Here is a 14,358-nt window from a genome sequence, read left to right as displayed (position 1 = left end):
ATTCGTTGACTTTTTCAATATCTAACCAAGACCACAATCTTTTCCTACCTTTAACCAAGCTTTAGTAGCATAAACAACATATAGGACACAAACCTTGTTCTTTAAAGTCCTGTGCTTTGAAGGCTACCCCATCCACCCTCTGTACAACTTATGCGCAGCACAGCAGTGTTCATTGTCACTGAATGAAATCATGTTTCCAAATGTATTTGGCAAAAAAATGTAGTAAATAAAATATTCATTCTGTAAACAGAGTTGTCCAGCATTGCCTGGGTATCGGATCTGGTCCTCATTATGGAGGAGCAGCGGCTCAACACACCGGTTTAAATTTGGCCTAACTGCCACTCAGGTAAAAAAAAAAAAAAAAAAAAATTCAACTCCTTTTATTAGTATCTTGTTCTTTCAATTGATGACCACAGGTGAGGGACAGAAGAAGAACTGACTACTGCATTCAGAGTTTTCGCTTTACCACCATGAACCAACCCATGGTGATTTATTCCATAAACCTGTTTTATAAGATGAAGCAATGTGAGAAAAGAACCATGTCTCTACCAAAAACTAAAACAATGTTATAAATTGGGGGTATGTTAGTGAGTTTAGTGTTTTCCATTCATTTCATTAAAGTGAAGCTTGGTTTGAGATCACCATGGCCAGATTCTACTGAGTAAGTCTGAACCTTTTGAATCTATCAGTCAGTATCGTGGGAGTTATGATTAAAGCATATGCACTAATATTTCCTCTGTCATAAAATAAGTGGAACAGCCCTGCGAAGAATTGCCATCACTGCATTGGCAAGAATTCCTTTGTGCTTGGTTTCACTGAGAATTTTAGAGGTTTAGACTGAGAGGCCTCTCCAGACCACCAAGAAAAAGTTTGAGACGAGCTGATAATGATATACAACATGAGCTACGACAGATCCAAATTTTTTGTACCAGCTCTGGAGGTCATCTATAGTGAAGGCGTGCCTGCCAGCATGCAGGGGGATGATGAGCTTTCACACAAGCAGAAAGAGGGGATTATTGTCAATTGCTCCAAAATTGCAATAATACCCGCTGCGGGGCCACCCACACATGTGCTGAGAGACAAGTGATAAATTGCTACACATGTCCATTCCACAGTGGCAACTCCTGACACCAGCACAATGCCCATAACGATCTCCATTCTCATATGCTGTGCGACGTGTGGAAACAAGTGGGGAAGCTTTTAAGAGGCAACTAAAATATAAATATTTACTTGAATATGGAACTTAAAAATACTGTTTTGTTTCATTTGGTTAATATCTGTCATCAGGCTAAATACTTTTGTTAGCATGGTATATTCACCTCTAAATCAGCAGTTTTTCAGGAACCAAGACAACACAAAGTTTAAAAGTAAATTGAATTTAAATTAAAACATCACAGCATGGATTATTGAACAGTAACGTCTCAAAGAATTCCATCACACAAGGACATTTTTTAGCCACTCAAAATGAATACAGCATATCATATTTTGAAACTAAACCCTTCAATGTGTTTGCATGTAGGAATACACAGTAATTGGTTCTGATCATATCATTCCTCTGCCTAAGAGCCGAGCAGATGGCTAATCCAGTCCCAGTATCTAATCAGACCAGTCATTCTAATGACAGTATAATTTCATAAGAGGCCTTTGTCTCAGAATATTCAGGAGCAGCATGGGGGGAGATTGGAGATATTCATCATCAGCATAGATTGGAAACAGGCCCTAATAAATGACACATTTGCTTCCTGCCTGTCTGTGTTAGAGGAATGGCAGAATGCAGTGAATGTGGTACGGTGTGTGAGTGTGTGTGTGTGAGTGAGGGGAAGGAATGACATGGCTGGAGTGTGTGGGTGGACAGCAGCTGCAGGGCTTTTCATGGACTTTTCTGAATGTCCGTGTGTATTGGTGTGTGTGGATGTGGAGGGTGAGGTGTGTGTGGGTGTGGATGCGTGTGTTGTATCTTCAGTAGTGAGAGCAGCAGAGTTCAGTCAAGTTAATAGACAGGGCATTCATGTAGAATTTACACCTTGAGGTCAGGGCACCAAAAACCTGATCAGTGCTTACAATGCAGCTGGTGGCATGAAATGTGTGTATGTGTGTGTGTGTGTGTGTGTGTGTGTGTGTGTGTGTGTGTGATTGTGTAGTCTTACAGTTGTTTTATCTCTCACAGCAGTCTTTTACTGTGCTGACCATCATTTTATATTTCTTTCTAACTTTCTTTGTTTCCATGCAGTAATAATAATGAATGCTTGAGATGTTCCTGATACAGGCAAAGAGAAGGAAAGTAAAAAGAGATGACACCCATAAAATCAGATGTGGCAGTAAAATCCAGCCATGTTTCTGTGTGTGCACCGCATGGAGACACCAACCCGTGAAAAGACATATTATTTACAGCACTGCAGGAAGTCATAGTCCAGCATAGACAGACAAAAATATATAAAAGCACGAGGGCAGGATCTTCTTTTAGCCAACTGAAGGCTCAGAGCTATTTATCATGTTGGATCTCAGCTCGCTGTTTCCTGCAAACTGCATGTAGCCTGACATTGTGCTTCTACCTTGGGAAGGAGTGTCCTGGGGTCAGGAAGTGAATATGGTGCACACACACACACACACACACACACAGATACACAGTGAATCTTTCCCTGACTTCGTCATTTGCTCTCAAATACACACAGGTACACTCAGGCAAGGGTAGTCAGGGTCGTTGCAGTCAGAGTCATATTTACATCAGCCAGTGTAATATTATCAATAAAAGCCAAGAGGACAGCAGCCTGCCATAACTCACGGCAGGCAGGGAGCACCACAGCTGTTCAGAGTTCATCTTCCTCTGAAGCAATGGGGGAGAGATGTTAGAGCAGGGACAGAGAAAGAGAGACAGCAGGGAAGGAAAAAAGGAAAGTAGAAAGAGATAGAGAGAGAGGACAGATAAAGACACAAAAGAGGGAAAGAGGGAGGGAGGTGGGTGACATGGATTTAAAGACAAATATCCAAATCAAAGCTATATCCCCAGGCTTGGAAATAATTATATATTATCATTAGGGCTGCAACTAAGGTTTATTTTTATTTTTTATAGGAGTATTAGTTTATGTCAGCAAAAAGGGACCCAACACAAGTTCAAGAGCCCATTCTCACATATCTTTTTTTGTCTGACTAACAGTCCAAAACCCTAAAATATGAAATTTACAAGGCTATAAAACAGAGAAAAACAGCAAGTCACTTTGCAGAAGCTGGAACAGGAGAGTCTCATTTTTGCTTGATAAATGACTCAAATGAGGAATCAATTATCGATTAACCATCTAATCGTTTTAGCTCTAATTATCATAATTCAACTTTTGGTGGAATCATATCATGACTATATGATCATGTCATGTTATCAATTAACAAAATTCTGTTGTCTAAACAAATTATTTTGAGAAAATTGTATTTTAAAAGTAACAACCTGATAATACATCAGTTTGGAGTTTTTTTTGTATATTGTAATGCTTAACATTCATTTCATTAAACATCAGTTATAACACAGTGTGAGGGAGTGATAATTTTTTATGCGATTTTGCATATGATGATACACTGTATGTCAAGAACAGAAATTTCTGCTTTAGCTATATTGCCCAACATTATATCCAATTTAATAGCTTTGCTTCATATTTCAAACATACCACTGATACCACTGATTTTTTAAGTCATGCACTGTCGTAGACTGATGAATTCAATATGAATCAATAATGAGTTCTACCCTCATGCATGCCAGCAATCGTGTTTTTTTTCCTCCTTTTTTTTGGGTGAAATTAGGTGTCACGTCTTATTTTAGAATGATGCTCTTCAAATACTTCATCACCGGCCTTCTCGGTTTCACTGCAGATGCTGAGTGACCTCATTGAGTGACCTCAACAATCACAGATCAAAGTCGTCGGGTTTCTGGCCGGTCAGGTTAATCAGAGGACCACCCTGAAGAACCAATCAGGTAACATCTTACTTGACTTAAAGGAATTAGGCTGCTTTTGCTTTGCAGGAGTGGAAGAGCGACTATGTACGCTTCCTCTCATGTTGTACTTTAAGTACATGTTTGAGGTTCTTCTGTTTTCTCTGAGCATGTCAGTGAGTCTATTTTGGGGAATTTAATACCTTGATTTCAGTTACATCAGCCATTAGTCATGATTTGATTTGTTTAATTTGGGCTATAAAAGACACGGGTATGCATGCAAAACAAGTGTGAGTGAGTCAACAGTAAGGGAAAATAAACAGTTATAGGCTAATACATAAAGTATTAAACTCTCAAGCACCAAAACTTCATTTTGAAACTTCATGTATTTCCATATTTTGAATTTTTCACATCTAGATTACTTTGCACAATAAATATTTAAATACAAATCTAATGTTTGAAATTATTAAAGAACAAATATTCCAGTCAAATTGGAGTTCGTGTAATGTGTGTATAATGTGTGTATGCGTCCATAAGTATGTGCGCGTGTGTATTACTAAGAATGGAGTTCTTGTATCACTTGCCCCTTTTTGAGAGGAAGTGACATGAGATACTTAAAGACCAAAATTGCCTCACTTAGCCAAACAAACTGGCTCTCCTGACATACACACACACTCATGCACACACTCACTCACACTTGCGTACACACACAGACACACACGTCTAGAGCTCTCTAATGGCCAATAAAGTCAGGATGTTCGTTCCTCCTCTCAGGCTCACAAAAAACGAACGGCGAAATTATTGAGAGTAAACGAATTCCACTGTAGCTCTACTTAATGACCACACACACACACACAGTTTGAGGGTCAGTGAAGGCTGAAGCAGATAGGATGTACATAATAACCCTAACATGGCTTTTATAAGCCTTCAGCTCTTTTGAAACGACAACGGCTGAGAGAGAACCCAGGCCTGCATATAAAAATAGTGAGCATTCTGGAGCAAGACTTTGAAGTTTTTTTTTCTGCTTGATCTTAACTGAAGAGACACTGGGAGTCACTACATATGCATGTGTCCATGCAAACAGAAACAAATATTGCTTTTCTATACATATATGCATGGTGAGATTAGTGAAAAGATCAAAACACGTAAAGAGGCAGATATAAAGTTCAGACTGTTGCAGAAAATTGTCTAGTATACAAACAGTAGCTTGCAGATGAAACCCTCATGTTTTCATGAGTCAGATAGAAAACGCAATGCAATTAATTCTTATCAAATTAAAAGCATTTGTGTATGTAATAAAGGGTTTTTATGGGAATCAAAAACTCAACAATAATACATCCCTCTGTGCTCTGCACATACATAACCGAATAAACTTTAAACAAAGCTAAAATGAAAAACTTTCATGGAGTTTTGATGCAGAGAAACAGACATTGCTCCAAAAAATTTACAGGGCATTTCCTTCCTTGTCCTGATACTCCCATTTGACCCATTTACAAATTATTGTCCCGTCTCAGCTGGTAAATTCACTTTCCCTCCAAAGGACAATTTTTGCTCTAATCCCTCTACAAATTTCAAGAAATCTGTCATTTTATTGGGACGGCTAAAGGGGGGTTATGGGCCATGTACAAAGAAAGTGTGTGTGTGTGTGTGTGTGTGTGTGTGTGTGTGTGTGTGTGTGAGGGAGAAAGAGAGAATCCACCCCCCTCAGTACTTCTAATGGTTTCTTTCGGGACCATATGTCCTTTTCGTCAGCACAGCAGCAGTACAGCCTCTACAGTTACAGTTGGGCTCGGTGTGAAAGACAGACATGTTGTATAATAGAAGGTGGGAGGTGGAAGGTGGAGGGCATTACGTTTTGTGTGTGTGTGTGTGTGTGTGTGTGTGTGTGCGGGTGTGTGTGTGTGCGTGCGTGCGTGGAGCACGGGGAGCCGCAGAGCGTTTTTGAAGAAGCAGATCTCTCCGTATTGCCTTACCATCAATAAATCTTGGAGCTCACTATAGTGCTGACATAAATTTGCCTGCACCCCCAACCCATCTAACGACCAAAAACTTCTCTTAAACACACACACACACACACACACACACACACATTTCCCAGTTGATACACCATCTTCTACCCCTTAAAATCTGGTTGGAAGTCTACATCAATAGGTGATATGTTCTCTACTATGCACACACACTCATACAGAAGTGCACTTACAAGCAAACACATGCGTCTATGCACGCTTTGTACACACACAGCCGCACAGACACCCACAGTTTGCGGTAATTAGTAGTCTTTCTCAGTGGTGACTGTGTTTCCTCCTCAGGGTCACTGATAGCAAAACGCCTGTTAAACTTTATATTCCCTGATGGGGCGGAAAAGAGAGCGAAACAGACGGAGAGTACACTCTCATTAACACAGTGCTCTGTGTTTGTGTGTGTGTATGTGTGCGTGTGTAGCTGTCTGGGTGGTGTTTCCATGTTCAGGCCAAGTCTTGTAAAGGTGAAAAGATACTCTTTAACCTCAATTTAGACTGAGCCTTAAATCTCCACCCTACATATGTGAGCAGGGGAGAGACAATATGTCTGTTTTATACTCTGTATTGTCCCACAGCTGAATCCTTTCTTCAACAATCAGAGGATTCTTTAAAGGGTATGTCATTAAAAAGTGAAAGTTAAAATTATTTTTTATGAAAAATCTCATGTGATGAAACTGTCAGTGATGAAACTGTCAAAACTATTTCACTTCTTTACCATTGAAAATGAATGAGCATGTGTCACACACATGCTCATTCACTAGTCAACCCTGATCTCATATTGTGACACAATATGGAAACATTGTGAAATCCTAAAGTGGGAAGAACATTTCACAACACTCACATGACTGTAAACAAACTAACAGTGAAACAATTTGTCGTTTAATTGATTCATTAATCAATACAGAAAATTTATTGGAAACTAGTTTTGTTATCAATTCATTGTTTAAGTCAGTTTTCAAGCAAAACTTCCAAACATTCTCTATTTCCAGCTTCTCCAGTCTGAGCATTTTGCTGTTTCCATTGTCTTATGGGTGTCGGAGTGTTAGTCATACACTAGAAATGATTTTAAAATGTCACACTGGGCTTTAAGAAATTGTGATTGTGAAAAATTGTGATTCTCCCACTATTTTCTGACATTTTATTCACTAAATAACTAATCAATTCATCAAAAATCAGCAGATTAATCCATTATGAATTTAATCATTTGTTGGAGCCCTAAAACAAACAAGCAAACACATATCTGTATATTATATTGAGCAGTATACATCTGAACACGGCTTTGAAAACATTTCAATTAGTAAAACTGAAACTAAACTGAAACTAAACTGAAAAGTAACCTTTTTTTGTCTTGTTTTTTGTGTGTGTGTTTGTGTGAAGAGGAGTTGCACTGTTCAACAGCACTGAAGCAGCTATTAGGCATGTTATGATAGGCAGGTGTGTCTTGGAATGACATTTAAATTATTATTGTCGAATGATAAAATAATATGTGTGAAGAGTTTGCCTTCAACGTATTTTATTCTGTAATCAACAGAGAATAAATGTTACAGTAATAAACAGCAGTCATGAGAAAATGTCTCAGTGCATAGTGGTTCAAATAATTTTCCTGTTTACAAAAAGAGGGATGTGGGAAATTTTAACGGACTCAGCAAAAAAACTGCTTCGAGGCACTTTGACATTTTAAAACACACACGCTTTTGGTGAATTAAAGAGATTCTGTAGATAGCTCTGAAAGCTTATTCTGTGCACCTCAGCAGATTCTAAAGCCCTTTTTCTTATGTGATCATTTTAGGTAATTGAATAAATTCCCAGAGCTCTGTGCGGAATTAGAAGAAGCTAGACTTTGGTCAGAGGAGAGCTTTTAAGAAACCAGGGAACGTACATCAGAGGCCCAGCAGTCGATGGTAATGTAATGAACGTTTACATTTACCTGCCTCTCACCTTTCCTGTTGGTATATACCCGCAATCTAAACTGCACTCGTCAAAGCACCCGTCCAGTTTGTTTTCATAAATACACTCTCATCTCTCGCCTCCTCGTCCCTGCTTCGAAAATGAAATATTTGGTGTTTCAGTGAGGGGGGTTGGGGTGTGGTGTGTGTGTGAAGGTGGGGGCAGAGGGCTGGTTGCGATGCCAGAACTAGCACTTCTGGTTGGAAAAAAGGGTTGAGTTTTCGTCAGACGTGCAGCGCAGACAGACAGGGTGAAGGAAAGGCTTTTTGAAAGCGCTGTCCAAGAGCAACAGAAAACACTCCCTCTTGACCGTGTGGTCAAAAATGGGTGTAGAGAGAGAGAGAGACAGCATCTGGCGTGTCGTCCGAAGAGAAGGGGGAGCAAACATACCCGCCTCGGCCCGCATTGTGCCCCCTCTACTGCCAGCTGCAGGCCACGGGTATATGGTTGGAGAGGAAGATGGAGGGAAACATGTAGAACAGAGAGGGAAAGACAGGCAGACCAATAAAAAGAGCATCAGTGAGAAAGACAGGCAGACAGAGAGACAGAAACATGTATAAAAGCGCCAGAGAGGAGGATACTGAGAAGCATGGAGGCATATCATGAACAAGGTCAGAAAGACATCGCTTGGCAGAACAGGAAATGATACAGGATATATCCTCTCTCTCTCTCTCGCTCTGTCTGCACTCTCCGAGGCCTGTGCTGTAAGTGACAGCGCTGCAGAGGGAAGTTGACATTGCTGAAGTATGAATTTCACCCGTTTGTGTTTTGTGGAAAACACGGAATCGAGGCTGTCTGTCTGGATCAGGGGCTGGGCCTTTGACCCCCAGATGACCCCTCCGAAACATACGGCAGGTTTTTATTGGCCAGTCAGACTCAATTTATTAAACACTACGCAACTAAATTCTCAACCTTTTAGTAAGTCTTTCCAATGGTGGTTGGGACATGCATTTGGACACAGATATGAAAGGTATTTCAGCTTTTTCTGTGACCACTGATGGTCTCTTTGGGTACATTTTTAGACAACTGGCATGTATGGCAACCTTTAATGCAGATGCTTATTTGAGAAGAAGTGCACACTTAAATACAGACATATGTTTTAAACCCCAGTGATACTTCTCAGCTCAGAATGAAACCAACATGCGGTAAGAGAGACAAATTCACTTAAGGCTGATTACTTATTTGCACAGATTCCTTGGAAAGTAACAGAAGATGTTTGTCTAAAATAAGACAAACAGATGCATCGAACATGATACACCCTTTAACAGCGCAAGATAATGACCAAAAATACGAGGTAAAATTAAACATACTCCTCATGAAGCTTGACTAGGGGAAGACGAGACCTCAGTCTGAGGCACAAACGTTACGCACGTATGCGAGCTTACATATGTGCATACACATGTATATTTACACACAAATACGCACACACACAGAACAGTAGGTAATATGATACGCTCAGCCATGGAGTGGCGGGGTAAAATGAGACCTTCCTGTAATCAAAAGAAACAGCGTGCTACAATAAAGGTTGTTTTGAAACGGTCTGTGGCCTGAGGGATTGATCCTTCTGTTGGAATGAGGAAGAGAAAATGGACACTAAGCTGTGTGTCACAGAATAGAATAGAACAGAATAAAGTAGAATAGAGCAGCATAGAGGTGGCTGGCTGTACAATTTTAACAACACTGTGTTGTGTTAAATTGAGATCTCTCCCTTTGTCTTCTTTTCTCTTCTTTTGTCTTCTCTCCAAACGTTGCAGGGTGCAGTGTATTTGTGAGTCTCTGGGTGACATCCATCAGTTAAATGGATAGGGGCTATGCAACAGCGGCGCTACAGCCAAATGAGGGCAGGGCGTATTCCCTTTCGAAAATCCGAAGAAACACCAGTCTGGAATCAATCTGGTATCACACTACTAACCCCAAAACACACACACACACACACACACACACACACACACACAAAACACAAACACGCTAATCTTTAACCCTGGTGAGACTGGCCCATGCTATTTTTCATCCCTGTACGTTTATGTGTTGTAATGTTGTATTAGGTCTGGGATATGGTTCCCTGCTACATCTTTGAGTTCACCTGCTGCTGAAGCTCTTTACCAGAGAGCTGGGAGTTAACAGCTGCCATAAATAGTCAAAGGAGTGTGTGCAGCGATCTGCAGGGCAGCGCAGGGCAAAGATATATCTGACAGGAAAAGAGCAAATCTCTCCATGCTACCTGCTGTAAAAAGTCACGTTTCGGCGCTTAAACCTTCAGATCAGAGACAAGTTGATTTTTTGAAAAATAAAGAAATAAATAAAGAGAAAGTATGTGAGGTGTCTACGGCACACTTAATTTGATTTGCCAGGTACTGTCTCAAAAATGGATTGCACATGGCCAGAGCATTTACAGAGTGAGATAAATCAAGTCAGTTCAGAGTGGAAGAGTATCAAAATTCATTTTGAATTTGTGAGGCATTTTTTATTTTATCTAACTTATATTTTTTCCACTTTTGAGGCAAAGCTGGGAAGATGTAGCAACTATTTCAGTTCAGATAGATATCGTATATCAACTGAACTCCAGAGCAGAATTTAAACATTTCAGCATGTATCAAGTAGTATATTAAGAACAGTTTGAAGTTAATTATAGCGGTGTAGCAGTGGAGATATTTACAGAATATAAACAGAGCCCTCATTCATGAAAACATGCTGAAGTTTTATCTTTAGTCTTTTCTCAGAATCATTTACAATGATATTCAGTCATCCCTTATAAATACTTTTCTTTCCCAATGGACTGAATATCACCATAATAGTAAAAAGGCACATTTACTGGAAATCTAGTAATTAGTTTTCAAGTTTTATACGACCAACCAATGTCGCCGTCAGCTGTGATACTAGCAGGATAAAAATAACTTACTTTTAGAAGGCTAAAAGTTACCTCTGATTATTTTGTCATGTCTTCTAAATCAAAGACTGATAAAGGCATCTATGTGGGCTTTTAGCAAAGCAAAATCATACTTACCATAAAAGAAACAGGGACAGTTGTACCTTTGATTTCAATTCACAGAATGTTCTTAGTGACTAACTGCTATCATTGCTGCTCATAACTATTAGTGTGCATTGCTTTCAGGTCAAAGATGCCACTGTATAGCCAATAAAAAGGAATTATTGTTTAATTTTAATATGCACCGGACAAGTCCAAGCCAGATTTATCTATCCACCATCAGGCAGTGGCTCAGGTTGAGACTCCAGGGCCATAATACTCCAGTAAATGAACAGACAGCGTATTGTTCCTCTGTGGCTCCTTGCTGCCTCACCTCTGCCTCTGCCTGCTTAATTAAAGGTTAATTGCGTAGAATAAGTATGCGCCTCCCGCCACTGGTCCACATTTCTCTTTCCATCCACGCAGAGCGTATAGGGTGGGTAGGATATCTGGAATTTATCAACTTGTTCAGGAAATGAGGGCCAAGCTTCACCTAACTCAGTGTGTGAGCAGGTACAAAACCAACATATGGGAGTGTGTGCGTGTGTAGCGTGTGTGTCACCCATGTATTCACACACAGGCATATGCACACACACACACACACACACAAAAGAATTCAGCACTCCATGTGTCATTTTTAATCAAGAATATGATCCCTCATCCCATCTGGGTTTTCTGAGTTGGTGGGCTGTAGTGGGCACACAACAACACATCCGCTTATGAAGGCACTAAGAGACACACACACACACATACATATGCAAACACAGACAGACAATCTGTGAGGTTTCTGGAGCTGAGACCACCAGCTGTATGCTGGGAGTCAGGATTTGGCCAGAGCAAAGAGCAGATGGTGCTACTCTTGTGTCAGACTGGGATAGCGATTGTAGCATTCACACTGACACAAACATAGACAAACACTCACATATGCAAAATCTATCTTAGTTTCCAAAAACAATTGCTCTCAAAATTTATCATAAAAGTTGGCATGTAGTGGGAGAGAGTGGAAAATTAGTCCTGGTATATTTTTTAGTACAACCTTCATATTTATCTCAGTCATGAGTGTGTAGTTGTTTGTCTGTCTGCCTTGTGTCTTTGTTCTCCTGCAGGTTGATTTAGTCAGTAAATCCTTGTCGTACTGTCAGAGGCCACCTTATCACATCATGATCCCCTTCGCTCACTTACTGAATTGGCTTGTGTGTGTTTGTCTGCGCGCGTGTGTGTATGCATGTGTATGTGTGTGTATGAGGACAGAGGTCAATAAGATAACATTTGGCGGACCACCTGCCAGGAAGCTCACTTTGCAAAATACAAAGTCTCATCTAACCCCATCACTGTGTGTGTGTGCATGTGTTGGGGGTTTACCTGAATGAGTGGGTTGCAAAAGTATTTGATTACTGATAATGTTATGCTACAAGAACCATGTGAAGAGGAAGAACATGAAAGCTGTGAGTTTTTACGGGTGCAAGTAGATCACACGGGCATGAGGACACGCAACAAAACCAGACACAAAAACCACATACTTTGAACACACGAGTCTTCTCGTTTATCCTTCTTAAGAGTTTTGTCACACTGGAATAAATCTGCATCCTTACCCTAACCTCAATTTACAACCTGTGGGGACAGAAATGAAACAATTTAGAGAGTCTTTTTAATAAGAGTCATCTCCTCTCTTAATTACTTTGTATTCTTAAAGCTGTCCTTAAATGGGGGCCTATGACAGGAACACACACACACACACACACACACACACACACACACACACACACACACACACACACACACACCATAGCCTTTTCTTATCATTAGTCTAGTGCCAGAAGGGAATTATTGGAGTGGACATTAACAAGTTCTGCTACCAGCTCACCACCTCGTAACCTGGAGGAGACGGGTGTCTACATCATTAGCTTTAACCAGCTACAGTGAAGGCAACTCATAGCATGGATCACACACAGCAACACAGGCAGAAAGAGAGGTACAGATGGATAAAAAAAAAGAAAGAGAGAGAGAGAGGATTAAAAAGTTCTTCTGTTTTTGTGTCCATGGGTACATTATAAAATAAACATGAGTCCGTTCAGCTACAAGAGAAAAAAAAACTAAAATGTTAAGTTGCATGCAAGTTTTAGCTCTAAAAAGATGGAGTGAACACTTAACTGTGTCTGTTTGTCCGGTTGTATGTATGCACCATGATATGCATGCACTTGCATTGTGTAGATGTGTGTGCACATACCTCACAACTAGAGGAATTTTAATTGCCTGAGACAAAGGAGGATTTAATTTTTCCCCTGTACATCTATCTTTCACTCCTTCACTCTCTTTTTTTTTTTTTTTTTTAACCGACCTTTCTTCCATGAAACAATAAAATCGTCTAGCCTCTAAGTTATGGAGAGCTTTTGAAGTGGCTGGAGGAGCCAGTAAATTTAGTGGGCACCTTTGGGAGCCGGTTCAGTGCTGCAGTGGCTGTACCTATATTTCATGTGTGTACGTGCGCGCGCCTACGCAAGTATGTGTGTGTTTGTACATGCATGCGGGCTCACATGAGTCATTGCTGTGCCTCTATTTCTGTGTGTGACACAAATGTGCTTAGATTTGGTGTGTGCACTTGGATGCATGTGTGTGTGTGTGTAAATGTTAGTGTGGCTCTCCATTTCATAGTCACGCTGATTTGTGGCCGTCTACATCAAGTTTCCCAGGACGCAGTAAATCTTACTGGACAAACTGCATTAGAGATAGATGTGCATGCATGTGTTTCTGTGTGTGTGTGTGTGTGTGTGGGTGGGTGTGTACTTGCATGAGGCCTGCATATTGTATGATTGTGAGTAACACATTTAAGTAATTTAATTCTATCTTTGACTGTCTGTGGCCGCCTGTTAACCCTATAGTTTTTGCAATGTATCTGTATCTATCTCATTGGCACTAGATGGCCTTTATCAGAGGTCACTCAGCCAACTGAGCAGGTTGAAGACATGGCTGAGATGTTAGATAAAATAAAGGTCTCTTGACTGTTTGTTTAGTCTAGCAAATCAGTGATTTCAACCATTTAATGCATGCTCTTATTTTTCCACTTCTACCTTTTCTTTTCTTTTGACACAATAAAAAGGCAGGAGGTTGACAATACTTCTGCAAAAAAAAGCAAACTTTACAGTGTCAGCCACAACTTTTTATCGCATATTCTCAGTTTGTACTACAAGCATATAACGAGACAGATGAAACAGGTGTTAAATTGTTAGCTGCAGAGTCTGTGCATATCAAAGGTAAGCCGCCTGTCAATAGTAGCCTTTGTGGTGTGGTCAAGCTCAATGTCTAACTGAAGCCATGAAGCAACATAAAGTGCATGACCTGTCATTTTTTGTCACCACTACTTCTTGAGGTCAGCATGGTGAGTCGGGGCCCCTTCTCCCCAACAACCCATTTTAGACTGGTGACTTGATCCTCTCTTTGAACACCCCCTGAAACTCCACATGGGCAAGTCATACAGGAGTTATAGCACCACCAAAAACCTTCTGCCTTAC

Source organism: Thunnus maccoyii, chromosome 14 (assembly GCF_910596095.1).
Source record: "Thunnus maccoyii chromosome 14, fThuMac1.1, whole genome shotgun sequence".
NCBI lineage: Eukaryota > Metazoa > Chordata > Actinopteri > Scombriformes > Scombridae > Thunnus > Thunnus maccoyii.
This window is presented reverse-complemented; position numbering follows the sequence as displayed.